This window comes from Balaenoptera borealis (assembly GCF_965194805.1).
Source record: "Balaenoptera borealis genome assembly, chromosome: 5".
Classification (NCBI taxonomy): Eukaryota; Metazoa; Chordata; class Mammalia; order Artiodactyla; family Balaenopteridae; genus Balaenoptera; species Balaenoptera borealis.
Genome location: NC_138862.1, coordinates 86,684,839 through 86,700,368, shown reverse-complemented (window position 1 = coordinate 86,700,368; position 15,530 = coordinate 86,684,839). Strand labels below are relative to the sequence as shown.

The following is a 15,530-nucleotide window of genomic DNA, read 5'->3' as shown; positions in this document are numbered from 1 at the left end:
CAAAAATACATCTACTTGTGGAACAATTCTCACTGAAAACTAACTGAAGACTGGCAGAAAGACTCCTGTACAACCAAGGCTGTAAGAAAGATCCACACAGAATTGGGTAGGAAGGAAAGTAAAGCAATCAGGTCAGGACCTGTGCCCCTGAGAGGGGTCTTACAGGAAATGAGAGATTACATGAGTGGAGATCCCTGAGGAATGAGCAGTTTGAGCCACATATTGGGCACCCCAACCATGAGGTCCAACAAAGGGAAGATGAGACCCCTTGGCTTATTGGAGAGCCAGTGGGATTAACAATAAGGCTATGGGAAGCCTGGACTCTACTCGGGAGGAGCACATTTGCACTTCCTTGTCCCCCAATGAAGGGCAGAGAGTGTGGCTTGAGAATGCAGGGGTGGCTGACTAGTTTCCTGCTACTGTCCCAGCACATGCTCTGGCCTGAGCTGAGCGAATGCTCCAGCACCTCTTGCCTGATGTGGCAGCTCCGCACTGAAGCAAGAGCTGCCGTGACTAGGGAACAACCTCTGCCATGAGATGCTGAGGTGGCTCAAACCCAAAGTGGTGTTTGAGCAGGGAGGGGGCAGCCATTGCTGGCATTTACACTGGTGGTGCATCAGAGACAGTTGAGATATCTAAGGGCCACAGGACTTTCACAGCCCAGTGCCCCAGACCTCACCAAGTGCCCAAGCCAGCTCTTCTTGCTCCAGTGTTGCTGGGAGTGGGGAGAGCTCACAGTTCAAGGGAATTGAGCCATCTCGGACCTGACCCTCAGGGTTTCTGCTCCAGCAACTTGTGACCTGACCCCACCCGATAGGGTGGTGATGGCCACTGACCAAAGGAGGAGCCCCAGAGCACACCAGGCTCTGGTTCTAGCCACTCCATCTCAAGTTCCACCTCCCACCAAGGTAATACCTTCCAGCACACCCTGAGGAAAGACACAACTTGTGTTCATGTAAAATTCAGCTCTCCCACCAAAGCCACTAGGCACGTACAGACTGTATAAGGACACTCCCACATAAGGACACACCTTCAAGAATGCAATAGGTAACTGTTCACCTAATTTCATAGAGACATAGAAAGTTAATTAAAATGAGAAGATGAAGTAATTTGTCTCAATTGAAAAAGCAAGAGACAATGCCTGTAAAAAACAAGTAATAAAACAATTTACTGGATTAAAAAATTCAAAACATTAGTAATAAGGATGCTAACTGAATTAGGGAAAAGAATAGATGAACACAGTGAAAATTTTGACAAGGAACTATATGGAATACAAAAATAGCCAGTAAGAACTGAAGAATATAATAACTGAAATGAAAAACATACTAGAAGGAATGAACAGTAGACTAGGTGATACAGAAGAATGCATTAAGTGTTCTGGAATATAAAATAATGGAAATCACCCAATGAGAACAGCAAAAATAAATAAATAAACATTTAAAACTTAGAACAGTTTAATGGATCTTTTGGGATAATATCAAGCTTAACAACATTCACATTATAGGGGCCCAGAGGAGAAAAGAGAGAGAAGGGGGTTGAAAATGTATTTAATGAAATTATGGGTTAAAACTTCCCAAAACTGAAGAAAGAAACAGATATCCAGGTACAGAAAGCACAGGGCAAGATGAATCCAAACAGACTCACAACAAGACATATCATAATTAAAATGGCAAAAGTTAAAGATAAAGAGAAAATTCTAAAGGCAGCAAGAGAAAAACAAAGAGTCATATACAAGGGAACACCCATAGGCTATCAGCCGATTTTTCCACAGAAACTTTGCAGGCCAGAAAGGAGTGGCATAAGCTGAAAGGGAAAAACCTGCAACCGAGGATACTCTACTCAGGAAGGTTATTATTTAGAACTGAAGGAGACATAAAGAACTTCTCAGGCAAGCAAAAACTGAAACAGTTCAACAATACTAAACTGACGTGAAAGGCAACGTTAAAGGGTCTTCTCTAAGTGGGAAAGAAAATGCTATAAGAAGTAAGTATCTATAGGAAAGGAAAAATTCCACTAGTAAAGGCAAATATATAGTAAAGGCTGAGGATCAACTACTTAAATAAGATAGCACAAATATTGAAAGACAAAAAAATGTAAAATTAACTATAACTACAATAATCAGTACAGGGATAAACAAGAAGATGTAAAATATGACATCAAAAACACAAAATGTGGGGAGGGAAGAAAAAAATGTAGATCTTTTAGAATGTGTTTGACCTCAAAGGACTGCCTGTTTAAAACTAATAGATATAGTTATAAGTCAACATATATGAACCCCATGGTAACCACAGGTTAAAAACATACAACAGATATTCAAAAACAAGAAAAAGAAAGGAACACAAGCATACCACTAAAGAAAATCATTAAACAACAAGCAAAGAAACTAAAAGAAGAAACGAACAGGGAAGAACTACAAAAACCAACTGGAAAACAAGTAATAAAATGGCAATAAGTACATACCTATGACTAATTAATTTAAATATCAATGGACTAAATGCTCCAATCAAAAGACATAGGGTGGCTGATTAAATTAAAAAACAAGACCCATCTATATACACTGCTTACAAAGACTCATTTCAGAACTAAAGCACACAGACTGAAAGTGAGGGGAAACAGATATTTCATGCAAATGGAAAAGATAAGAAAGCAGAGGTAGCAGTACTCATATCAGACAAAACAGACTTTAAAACAAAGTCTATAACAAAAGACAAAGAAGGGCATTATATAATGATAAAGGGATCAATACAAGAAGAGAATATTACACTGATTAACATTTATGCACTCAATACAGGAGCACCTAAATATATAAAGCAAATATTAAGAGACATAAAGAGAGAAGTTGACAATAATGCAATAATTGTAGGGGACTTAAACACCCCACATACATCAATGGACAAATCATTCAGACAGAAAATCAATAAGGCAATAGTGGTCTTAAATGACAATATATACCAGTTGGACATAATACATATTTACAGGACATTCGATCCAAAAATAGCAGAATACACATTCTTTTCAAGTACATATGGAACATTCTCCAGGAGATATCACATCCTAGGCCACAAAACAAGTCTAAACAACTTTAAGCAGATAGAAATTATATCAAGCATTTTTTCTGACCACAATGGTATGATACTAGAAATCAGTTACAGGAAGAAATATGGGTAAAGCACTAACATGTGAAGCCTAAACAACATGTTGCTAAAAAACCAATGGGTCAATGAAGAAATCAAAAATAAAATCAGAAAATACCTCGAGACAAATGAAAATGGAAACACAACTTTCCAAAATCTATGGGATGCAGCAAAAGAAGTGGTAAGGGGGAAGTTTATAGTGATTCGGGCCTTCCTCAAGAAACAAGAAAAATCTCAAATAACCAACCCAAACTTCTGTCTAAAGGAATTAGAAAAAGAGGAATAAACAAAGCCCAAAGTCAGCAGAAGGAAAGAAATAATAAATATCAGAAAGGAAATAAATAAAATCAAGAGAAGAAAAAAAAAAGCAATAGAAAAGATCAGTGAAACCAAGAGCTGGTTTTTTGAAAAAATAAACTAAATTGATAAATCTTTAGCCAAGCTCAACAAGAAAAAAAGAGAGGACCCAAATAAACAAAACAAGAAATGAAAGAGGAGAAATAACAACCAATACCAAAGAGATACCAAAAAAAAAATTTTTAAGAGAATACTATGAAGAGTTATATGTCAACAAATTGGACAACCTAGAAGAAATGGACAAATTTCTAGAAATATCCAACCTTCTAAGACTGAATCAGGAAGAAATACATAATCTGAACATACTGATCACTAGTAGTGAAACTGAATTTGTAATTTAAAAAAACAAAAGTCTAGGATTGGATGGCTTCAAAGGGGAATTCTACCAAACATATAAAGAAGAGGGACTTGCCTGGTGGTCCAGTGGTTAAGACTCTGCGCTTCCACTGCAGGGGGCACGGGTGAAATCCCTGGTCTGGGAACTAGGATCCTGCATGCCACGCGGCACAGCAAAAAATATATATACATATATATAAAGAAGAGCTAATGCTTATCCTTCTCAGACTATTCCAAAAAATTGAAGAGTAGGGAACACTCCTAGCTTCATTCTACAAGGCCGCCATTATCCTGATACCAAAACCAAATAAAGACACTACAAAACAAGAGAATTACAAGCCAATATCTTCGATGAATATAGATGCTCAACAAAATAATAGCAAAGTGAATTCAACAATATATAAAATGGATCAGGACTTCCCTGGTGGCACAGTGGTTAAGAATCTGCTTGCCAGTGCAGGGGACATGGGTTTGATCCCTGGTCCAGGAAGATCCCACATGCTGCAGAGTAACTAAGCCTATGTGCCAAAACTACCGGGCCTGCACTCTAGAGTCCACGAGCCACAGCTACTGAGCCCTTGAGCCACAACTACTGAACACCGTGCGCCTAGAGCCCATGCTCTAAACAAGAGAAGCCACCACAATGAGAAGCCCTCGCGCAGCAGCAAAGCCCAACGCGGCCAAAAATAAATAAATAAATATTTAAAATAAATAAATAAATAAAATGGATCATGTGGGTTATTCTAGAGATGCAAGTATGGTTCAATATTCACAAATTAATCGATGTGATACACCACATTAACAAACAGAAGAATAAAAACCACATGATCATCTCAATAGACACAGAAAAAGCATTTGACAAAATTCAACAACTACTCATGATAAAAACTCTCATCAAAGTTAGTATAGAGGGAACATATCTCAACATAATAAAGGCCGTTTATGACAGACCCACATCTAACACCATACTCAACAATGAAAAGCTAAAAGCTTCTCCTCTAAAATCAGGAACATGATAAGGATGCCCACTCTCACCACTTCTATTTAACATAGTATAGGAAGACCTAGCCACAGCAATCACACAAGAAAAAGAAACAAAAAGCATCCAAACTGGAAGGTAAGAAGTAAAACTGTCACTATTTGCAGATGACATGATACTATACATAGAAAACCCTAAAGTCCCCACCAAAAAACTATTAGAACTAATAAATGAATTCAGTGAAGTTGTAGGATACAAGATTAATATAGAAAAATCGGTTGCTTTTCTATACACTAATAATAAAATATCAAAAAGAGAAAGTAGAAAAACAATCCTGTTTAAAATTGCATCCAAAAAATTTTAAATACTCAGGAATAAACTTAACCAAGGAGGTAAAAGAACTATACTCTCAAAAGTACAAAACATTGATGAAGGAGTTTGAAAGTGATACAAAGAAATGGAAAGATATCCCATGTTCTTGGATTGGAAGAATTAATATTGCCAAATGTTACCCAAAGCAATAGACAGATTTAACACAATCCCTATCAAAATACCAATTACATTTTTCACAGAACTAGAACAAATAATCCTAAAATCTATATGAAACTGCAAAAGACCCTAAATTGCTAAAGCAATCCTGAGAAAAAAGAACAAAGCTGGTGGCATCATGCTTCCTGATTTCAGACTATACTACAAAATTATAGTAACCAACAACATGGTAATGGAACAAAAACAGACATATAGATCAGTGAAACAGAACAGAGAGCCCAGAAATAAACCAATGTACCTATGGTCAATTAACCTATGACAAAGGAGGCAAGAATACACAACAAGGAAAAGACAATCTCTTCAATAAGCAGTATTACATGTAAAAGAATGAAATTAGAACATTTTCTCATACCATGTACAAAAATAAACTCAAAATGGATTAAAGATCTAAATGTATAACTGGAAATCATAAAACTCCTAGAAGAAAACATAGGCAGAATACTCTTTGACATAAATTTTAGCAATATTTTTTTGGATCTGTCTCCTAAGGCAAAGGAAACAAAAGCATAAATAAACAAATGGGGCCTAATTAAACTTAAAAACTTTTGCACAGCAGAGGAAACCACCGGCAAAATGAAAAGACACCTACTGAATGGGAAAAAATATTTGTAACTGATACGACTGATAAAGGGTTAATATCCAAAATATATAAACAGCTCATACAACTCAATATCAAGAAAACAAACAATCCAATTAAAAAATGGGCCGAAGACCTGAATCGACTTTTTTCCAATAGACATTTTTTTCATGTCTCAACAGGCACATGAAAAAATGCTCAACATTGCTAATCATCAGAGAAATGCAAATCAAAACCACAAGGAGATATCATCAAATGGCTATCATCAAAACTCTACAAATAACAAGTCTCGGCAAGATGTGGACAAAAGGGAACCCTAAGCACACTGTTGGTAGAATTGTAAATTGTTGCAGCCACTATGGAAACCAGTATGGAAATTCCTCAAAAAAACCTAAAAAGCAGAACTACCATATGGTCCAGCAATTCCACTGCTAACATATATCTGAAGAAAACAAAAACACTAATTTGAAAAGATACATGCACCCCAATGCTCAGAGCAGCATTATTTACAATAGCCAAGATATGGAAGCAACCTAAGTACCCATCAACAGATGAATGGATAAAGATGTGGCATGTATATGCAATGGAATATTAGTCTTAAAAATAATGAAATTCTGCCATTTGCAACAATATGGATGGACCTAGAGAGTATTATGCTTAGTGAAATAAGTCAGAGAAAGACAAATACTCTGTTATTTATATATGGAATCTAAAAAATAAACAAATGTGTATAACAAAACAGAAACAGACGCACAGATATAGAGAACAAACAAGTGGTTAACAGTGAGGAGAGGGAACAGGGGACAGGAGAATTAGGGATATGGGAATACGAGACACAAATTATTCTGTATAAAATAAGTAAGCAACAAGGATATACTGTACAGCATAGGGAAATACAACCATTATTTTGTAATAACTTTATATGGATTATAATCTATAAAAATATTGAATCACTGAAAAAAAGACAAGCAAGAGAATATGAAGACTCTAATATGACATTGTGAAGGCTTCCATTAATGACCAAAAGCATATATATAGGTCAGGATTTTCTTTCTTCTATATTACTTTTCCCATACCACATAACTTTCAAATCACAAGTTAGGACTGAACTGTTTAAGGTTCAAAATTAGTGCTGAAATTTAGGCTGCCTACTAATTTTTGGTTGTCCCTTCAATAGTAAACTCAAGATCATATACAAGAAAAAACAAAAAACAAAAAAACTAAATACCTAAACTGAAGTCGTACTGTGTTAGGAATTTTCACTTACAGCATTAATTTAATCTTCACAATCATCCAGCGTGGAAAGTATTATTATCCCCATTGTCTAGAAGAGGAATTTCAGGCTTGGAGAAGTTAAGGAATCAGTCAAAAATACATGCGTATTAGGTGACAGAAGCAAGAGTCTCCTCCAACCACTCCCCTTCTCCAGTAGTTTTAAATTTTACATTTCAAAATAGAAATATCTTTTTTTCTGATGACATGATCATTGTAAAAATTAAAAGCATTCAAAGTTAAAGGATCACCTCTCTGTCAATTTACACACATACATACAAACATACACGCACACCCCCAAAACTACCATACAGCAATCATGGCAGCTTCCCTCTAGTATCGCTGACTGTTAAATTCTTTTAATTTTTATTGAGCTGTAGTCAAATCTGCTCACTAAGACTATGCAGATAAATAACATTTTCCTTCTATGTTGAAAGCTTTTCCAATATTGTATTTGAAAACAATTCTCATGCCCCAACTTAGAATTTTTTTTTCTTTAGGTTTAACATGCCCAGTTCCTTCAACTCTCTCTCTCGCAAATGAAAGCATTTCCAGATCTGTAATTTTCCTGGATTACTTCCTGGAATTGAACATAATATTCCAGATATAGATTGATCAGCTGCAGAATATTTAACTCTCTTAATCTGGACACTCCATTTTAAAGCACTTTCTTGAGCATATGACCTTTAAGACTAAAATCTAAGTGTGCATTTACTTTCTGGGCATCTATATAAAACTTTTTACTTTTAATGAGTTTATAGCCAACTGAAAACCCTAAGCAATTTTGCCAGATCTTCTTCTTTCTGTATTTAAACATTGTTTGTCTTAATCTAAGTATGTATCCTCTATGTTAACTGAATCAGTTCTATGATCTATTGTATTAGTTATCCCTTCCAGGTTATGTCATTTCCAATTGAACCCATTCACCTCCTATGTCTTCAGGTCACTAATAAAATGTCAATCAGGTCAGGACAAAATTCACAGCCCTGCAATTTGTCACTCAAAACACCCTTCCAACTCAATATCAATCCATTAATCAACTGCCTTTGTGTACCATGCAATGGTGCAGTAGATAAAAATCGCTCACGGTATTGGTATTTTGAATTAGCTTAAATTCCCCATATTTTAAACAATGATTGTAGCATAAAATGTTATAAAATTATACACTGGTTGTATTCAAAATGACACATGGGCCATCATTTTTTTGTTCCTAGATACGTATTTATTACAGAGTATATTAGAAAAATTATCACTGGTACATTACACAAACCTGTGTCCTTACAGCTATTTTCTTTTAGGATGAGGTTAAGTTTAAATTAAAAAAAAAAAAATCAGGTGACAAAGAAAAATGTTAGGTATATAAAAGTAGACATAGTATGTGAATATGGTGAAAAATATAAAGGTACTAAGCAAATGACTAAAAATAGAGAAACTCTGGCATAGAGTTTTATAGTTTTCAATACACAAATACATCATCTGATCCACATAAAACCACAATAGAGAGTACATGAGGGACATCATCAAATGCCTTACAGAATATACAGCCATTATTCTCAGTCAATAAGTTTCAAGAAACATAGGAAAAGAGTTTCACACAATTTTAACTTGTCCTAAGTAAACATTTACAGGTTCCTAGGAATCAACATCTGCCTCTAATTCTCTATGAAAGTAGGCAAGGTTAAAATATAATAGAAATACATTTAAATAAAAATAATTTTCAGTATTTTTCCTAAAGTGCTCTCAAGCCATCTGTCTAATAATCTGCTCTACAATTGTGTATGGCCTAAAGATTTTGAGTCTATGATTCCTAGGTATGCTTTTATACCAATTGTAAAAGTCAGGACATTGCCTATCTCCAGTCTTTTGACACTTCTACTACCCAAATTTCCTCCAAGATACCTGGCAATAGTTCCTAAATCACAGATGGATTTTTTCTTTTTTTTTTTGCTACTCTAGCATGCATGTATTTCATCTGACCCTAGGGACTTGAATTAATTTAGACCATCTGCATGCTCTCACCAATCAGTCAATAAATATTTTGAACATTCACTAAGTGCTGAGCAATACATTTAAAATTGTTTCCCCTGGGGAACTCACACAGGGAAGAAAGATACGTAAATAAATATATTTATTTCAACATAAGTGCTGCAACAGAAATATGTACAGAATGCCACGTGTATACAGAGGAAAAACTATCCACCTGTGCATGGCTTTTAAAAGGTGGAGATATGTGAGTTCAGTCTTAAAGACTGTCCATGAATTTCCCAGGCAAACAGGGGCATTCAAACAAAAGGATTAGTAAGTCTAATATTCAGGAAACACTAAGAAGTTCGGCAAAGCTGGAGCTCAAAAAGCATAATGGAATAGACAGATGAGATGAAAGAAAAGCTCAAAACATACCATGAAGGGCATTATGTGCCATCATAAGTCTGAATTTAATTCTATAAATTATAGAGAACCAAAAATATTTTTTAAGCATGGAATGATAAGATTTATTTTTAGAGAAATAACTGGTGGGAGTAAAGAAGCTGTCTTCTTTACTAGATTGGAGGGTGAGAGGAGAAAATGTATGCCAAGCAGCAGCAAGAATTTTTAAGGAGGCTGCTGAGATAATGCAGGCAAACATTGAGGGCCAGAATCAAGGTGCTGTCCTATGCTATTTGAGCTTTCAATTTCTCATCAACATGTTCTTCTTCCAATTTAATAATTAGTTTTGATAGAAGAGGCGAAAACTATATGGGGGACTAATTCTACTAATTCTCCATCACCTATTAATGTTAGAATTTTCCCCAAATGGGAATTATCTACCACCTTCTTTTATTCTATTTATTCTAAATAGAATTACAAATATTTACATTTATTCCAAAAATATGCAAAAAGTTTTAAACGATCAAAAGCTAATATTTTGTTAGAATTTTCTATATGTTTCAGATTATTCTAGGCTTTTATCTTTCCTGACACTATTATTACAGGTTTCTGTTACCCTTCTCTTTGAATTTGACTACATATATGTGGTAAAATTTGCTAGATTCTACCCCCCACCTGCCATATGTTTCTGCCTCCGTCTAATTTACTAATAGACCTCCCAGATTCTAGGCAGAAATGCATATATCCACACTGAAATTTGGATTTCCCAGCCTTCATTATAGCTAGGTGTGACCATCTGACTAATTTTGGCCAAGGGAAATAAAAGGAACTAGTATGTGCAACTTAAGAGTATCCTTATAGTATGGAGACATGCCCTTCTTCCCTTCCTCCTTCTCGATGGCTGAAATATAGAAGTGATGGCTGGAGCTGGAACAGCTATATTAGACCAAGAGGTGACCTTGAAAATAATGTCTACATGCAGCAGAACCAAAAAAAGGTTGGGTCCATGAGAACATTATAGAGCACAGACACTGGGCCAGTCCTGGACTACCCACCAACAGATTTTAACAGAAAAGAGAAATGAATTTCTATCCTGTTTAAGCTACTATAACTTTAAGTTCCTAGCAGCCAAACCTAATCCCTAAGTGATAGGTATCTCTGCTTTTAAATTTTAATCTCTTCCATCTTCTTTATAAAGATCATAAAGTTCAAGTAGAAGATAAGGGAAAAACATCAATGGCACCCTTCCTTCATATCACCCAATTCTTGTGTACCACATAAGTTTATTTGGTGCATTTTTTTTCTTCCTTCACTGGAGTAATCTCAAATTGTAAAGTCAACATGTCATTTGAAGGCCTGTCATTATTACCAAGCTGTCATTTCTTTTATTTTTTTCTTCCAGTTTTATTGAGATATAATTGACATACAGCATTGTATAAGTTTGAGATGTACAACATAGTGCTTTGATTCACAAACATCATGAAATGATTATCATAATAAGTTTAGTGAACATTCATCATCTCATATAGATACAAAATTAAGGAAATAGAAAAAAATATTTTTCCTTGTGATGAGAACGCTTAGGATTCACTCTTAACAATCTTTCATATATAACATACAGCAGTGTTAATTATATTTATCATGTTGTACATTATATCCTTAGTACTTATTTATCTTATAACAGGAAGTTTATACCTTTTAACTGCCTTCATCCAATTTCCCTGCCCCCCATTTCTCCTCCCACTTCTGGTAACCACACATCTGATCTCATTTTCTATGAGTTTGTTTGTTCATTTGTTTATTTTTGAAGTATAATTGACCTACAATACTGTTAGTTCCTATTACACAACATAGTGATTCAATATTTCTATACATTTCAAAATGGTCACCATTATAAGTCTAGTTCCAATCTGTCACCATACAAAGATATTACATAATTATTTACTATATTCCCCCCACTGTACATTTCACACCCATGACTCATTTATTTTGCAACTGGAAATTTGTACCTCTTAATCTCCCTCACCTATTTCATTCCTCCTCCTGCTCCTCTTCCCTCTGGCAACCACCTGTTGTTCTGTGTATTTATAACTCTGTTTCTGCTTTGTTACATTTATTCATTTGCTTTGTTTTTTAGATTCCACATATAAGTGAAATCATATAGTATTTGTGTTTTTCTGTCTGACCTATTTCAGTTAGCGTAATACCCTCTAGATCCCTCCCTGCTGTTTCAAATGGCAAGATTTGATTCTTTTTATGGCTGAGTAATATTCCGTTTTATATATATATATATGTGTGTGTATATATATATATATCTCACATCTTCTTTATCCATTAATTTATTGATGGGCACTTATGTTGCTTCCATATCTTGGCTATTGCAAATAATGCCCTAATGAACATAGGGGTGCATATATCTTTTTAAATTAGTGTTTTTGTTTTCTTTGAATAAATACCCAGAAATGGAATTGCTAGATCGTATGGTAGTTCTATTTTTAATTTTTTGAGGAATCTCCATACTGTTTTCCATAGTAGCTGCACCAATTTACATTCCCACTAACAGTGTACGGGGATTCCCTTTTCTCTACATCCTTACCAATACTTGTTACTTGTTGCCTTTTTGATAATAGCCATTCTGACAGGTGTGAGGTAATATCTCATTGCAGTTTTGATTTGCATTTCCCTGAAGATCAGTGATGTTGGGCATCTTTTTATGTTCCTGTTGGTTATCTGTATGCCTTCTCTGGAAAAATGTCTATTCAGATCAACTGCTCATTTTTTAATCATGTTGTTTGGTTTTTGGTGTTTTGTTTTTGTTTTTGCTGTGGAGTTGTATGAGTTCTCTGTATGTATTGGATATTAACCCTTTATTAGATATATTGTTTGCAAATATCTTCTCCCATTCAGTAGGTGGCCTTTTCATTTTGTTGAGAGTTTCCTTAGCTGTGCAAAACTTTTTTAGTTTGATGTAGTCCCATTTGTTTATTTTTGCTTTTCTTTCCCTTGCCTAGGAAGACATATCCAAAAAAATATTACAACCAATGTCATATGACAACCAATGTTAAAGAGTATACTGCCTATGTTTTTTTCTAGAAGTTTTAAGGTTTCAGATCTTACATTTAAATCTTTAATCCACTTTGAATTTATTTTTGTGCATGGTGTGAGAGAATAGTCCAGTTTGATTCTTCTGCAGGTAGCTGTCTAGTTTTCCCAACCTCATTTATTGAGGAGGCTGTCTTTTCTCCACTGTATACTCTTGCCACCTTTGTCATAGGTTAATTGACCATAAGTGTGTGGGTTTATTTCTGGTCTCTCTATTCTGTTCCATTGATCTATGTGTCTTTTTCTGTGCCAGTACCATACTGTTTTGATTACTGTAGCTTTGTAGTATAGTTTGAAATCAGGGAGCACAACACCTCCAGCTTTGATCTTTCTCAATATTGTTTTGGCTATTCTGGGTCTTTTGGGCTGCGATTCTTTCTTTTAAATTCACTGGTCAAGGAAATCCACTTATCTTTTCTAAAAACTCTAAGAAATCTAAATTCTTAGAAAGATATTTCTAAATTCAGACTGCCTGGATTCAAATCTGGCTCTACTACTAAATTTTTGTGTGATGTTTGGAAAATTACTTAACCTTTCTAAGCCTCAGTTTCTTCATCTGTAAAACTGGGATAAGAGTTGTGAGAATTAAATGAGATATTCAATGTAAAACACTTACTACAGTGTCTTGTATATTAGTAACTCTTCAATAAATAAGGACTATCACTACTTAGCATGACGTAGTGGTCCAGACATTCCCTCATTCCCTTTCTCTTTGGTTTTACAAACTCCAAAATGACACGGTCCCTCTTATCCATGGTCTTTCACACTTTCACCCTTCAAGCAGTTTTCTCTCATTGATCAGATTATGCTCAGACTAGAGGTTTATTTCACTGCTTCAACTTTTTGAAAAAAAAAAAAAAATTCAAAGCACACTACCATTCTTTTGACTTCTTTGAACAAAGTGCGTCTTTATGCCATTTCATTATTCTAATTCTAAACCCCATCCCACCTTAATCTCAAGATAATAACTACATCCTTGTCTTAACATTCCAAGTTCACTTTCTTCATTACTTATGTTCTGCATTGGTATGGAGACATTTAAGGCCAAAAGTGTTATTAATGACCCTCTTCCTTATGCTCTGCAGTGAAAATGCATCTTTTCCACTATTGATCTGTCAGTGTTAGACCTGCTATCCTGTATATTATTTGGATTTAAAGTTTTTGATAAAAATTATCTCTATCTCTATTTCAACTCCTTTTAAATTTGAGTTGAAAACTCTTTGAAAACTCTGCAGGTTTTCTTCCAGATTTTGTAAGATATATTCCAACTTTCTCCAGGTTCCCAATTAGTCTGGAAAACCCATTTCTATCCCATGATACTATATATTCAGTCAGCTATTCACTTGTAATAGCTCCTTTTTTTTTTCACCATTTGAGTTCTCCGGGATTCCAAAGTCACTTATCAACCATTCTATGTTTCTTTTGATGGTTTTGCTAATCACCAAAAGTGAGTAATTGTCAGCAGTTTCAAGGTCTTTCAGGTTTTCTAACTTCTTGGTAAATTTTCATGTAGCTATAGCCATACCCATCTTTAATAAAGAGTAAATAAACATTCATCATTAAGACTCTGCTTCCTAGGTCATTATTATAGGCTTTCTTAAACATATTAACTCCCCTGAATTTTTAATGCCAATTTTTAATATGAAAACAATTTCAATGAGGCTTCCAGTCACAGAGCTAATAAATAATTTAACCATAATTAAAAAGCAGTGTTCTTTTTGCTATACCACAGTATCACAGAACTTAAACTCCTGACCCCAAACTCTTAAAATCTAGTTAGAGACTAAAAGTAATACATATATAATAATATAATAAACTTTAAGACTATAAATTATATTATGCTAAGTTGTAAAAATCATTATGAACTAAACAAGGTCAGTACTAAAATATGGACACAATACTAGGAAAAAGAGATTTGCACAGCTTAAAGAGATTAGGAATGATTTCATGAAGAAGTTGAAATGTTAACTGTGAATTTAAGAATGGTCAGCATTAAATAGGCAATAGCTTAGGGGAAGGTTTTCCAATAAAGTTAAGGCATATACTAGGAATATCCATGACACATTCCTCAGAGAGTGACAACACCAGCCTAACAGAGAAGGAGGCAGGTTTTATCACCAATGTTGTTTTCTAAGTAGAAATGACTCAAGTATGGTGGACCTCGAGTGTCAGACATCGGAGTAAGCAGGGCACCGCAGTGTTTCCCAAACTGAAATTCTACAGGCATAGCCCCAGTAGTCCACAAGGTTTTCCACAAGAACTTTTTTTTTTAATGTGGCCGCACCACGTGGCATGCAGATCTTAGCTCCCCGACCAGAGATCAAACGCGGGCCCCCGCAGTGAAAGTGCCAGTCCTAACCACAGGACCGCCAGAGAATTCCCTCCGAAAGAATTTTTAAATTTTGTGTTTTCATTTATTTGATTGTCTAAGTAAAGATTTATAATTGATAGATTTATCCCTATGACCACCTCAATACCAAGTACTGACAAGAGAGTTCAGTACCCACATCTTGTATGTATGTGATTATACTGGTGCTAACTACTTTAACTATTGAGGTTTCCTGAGAACAAAACAGAACCTGATTCAAGACATAAATTATATATTCACATGAAACAAGGTCAAAATGGTGTCATAGAGTAGTGTATGAATAAAGGTTCTGAGACAACTCAAGTGGAAAAAAAAAATGACATCACAAAGTGACATAGGCATAGCAAATGCAAAAAACCCATCTATAAAACCAATACTATATTCACATGGTGACAGACTTTGGTTTCAGCAAAACATTATATGTCTTATTAAATTTTGCTAATTGAAATTCTGCTAAATTTTTAGCTTCATTTATATTAAATATATAAA

The 15,530-nt window shown here is 34.9% G+C and overlaps 1 pseudogene across 1 annotated transcript in view; it reads right to left on the bottom strand.

The window, feature by feature from the left end:
* LOC309629766 (endothelial differentiation-related factor 1 pseudogene) overlaps positions 1-15,530 on the bottom strand; it is a 424,633-nt pseudogene that overhangs the window by 300,242 nt on the left and 108,861 nt on the right. The gene's annotated exons all lie outside the window — the stretch shown is intronic.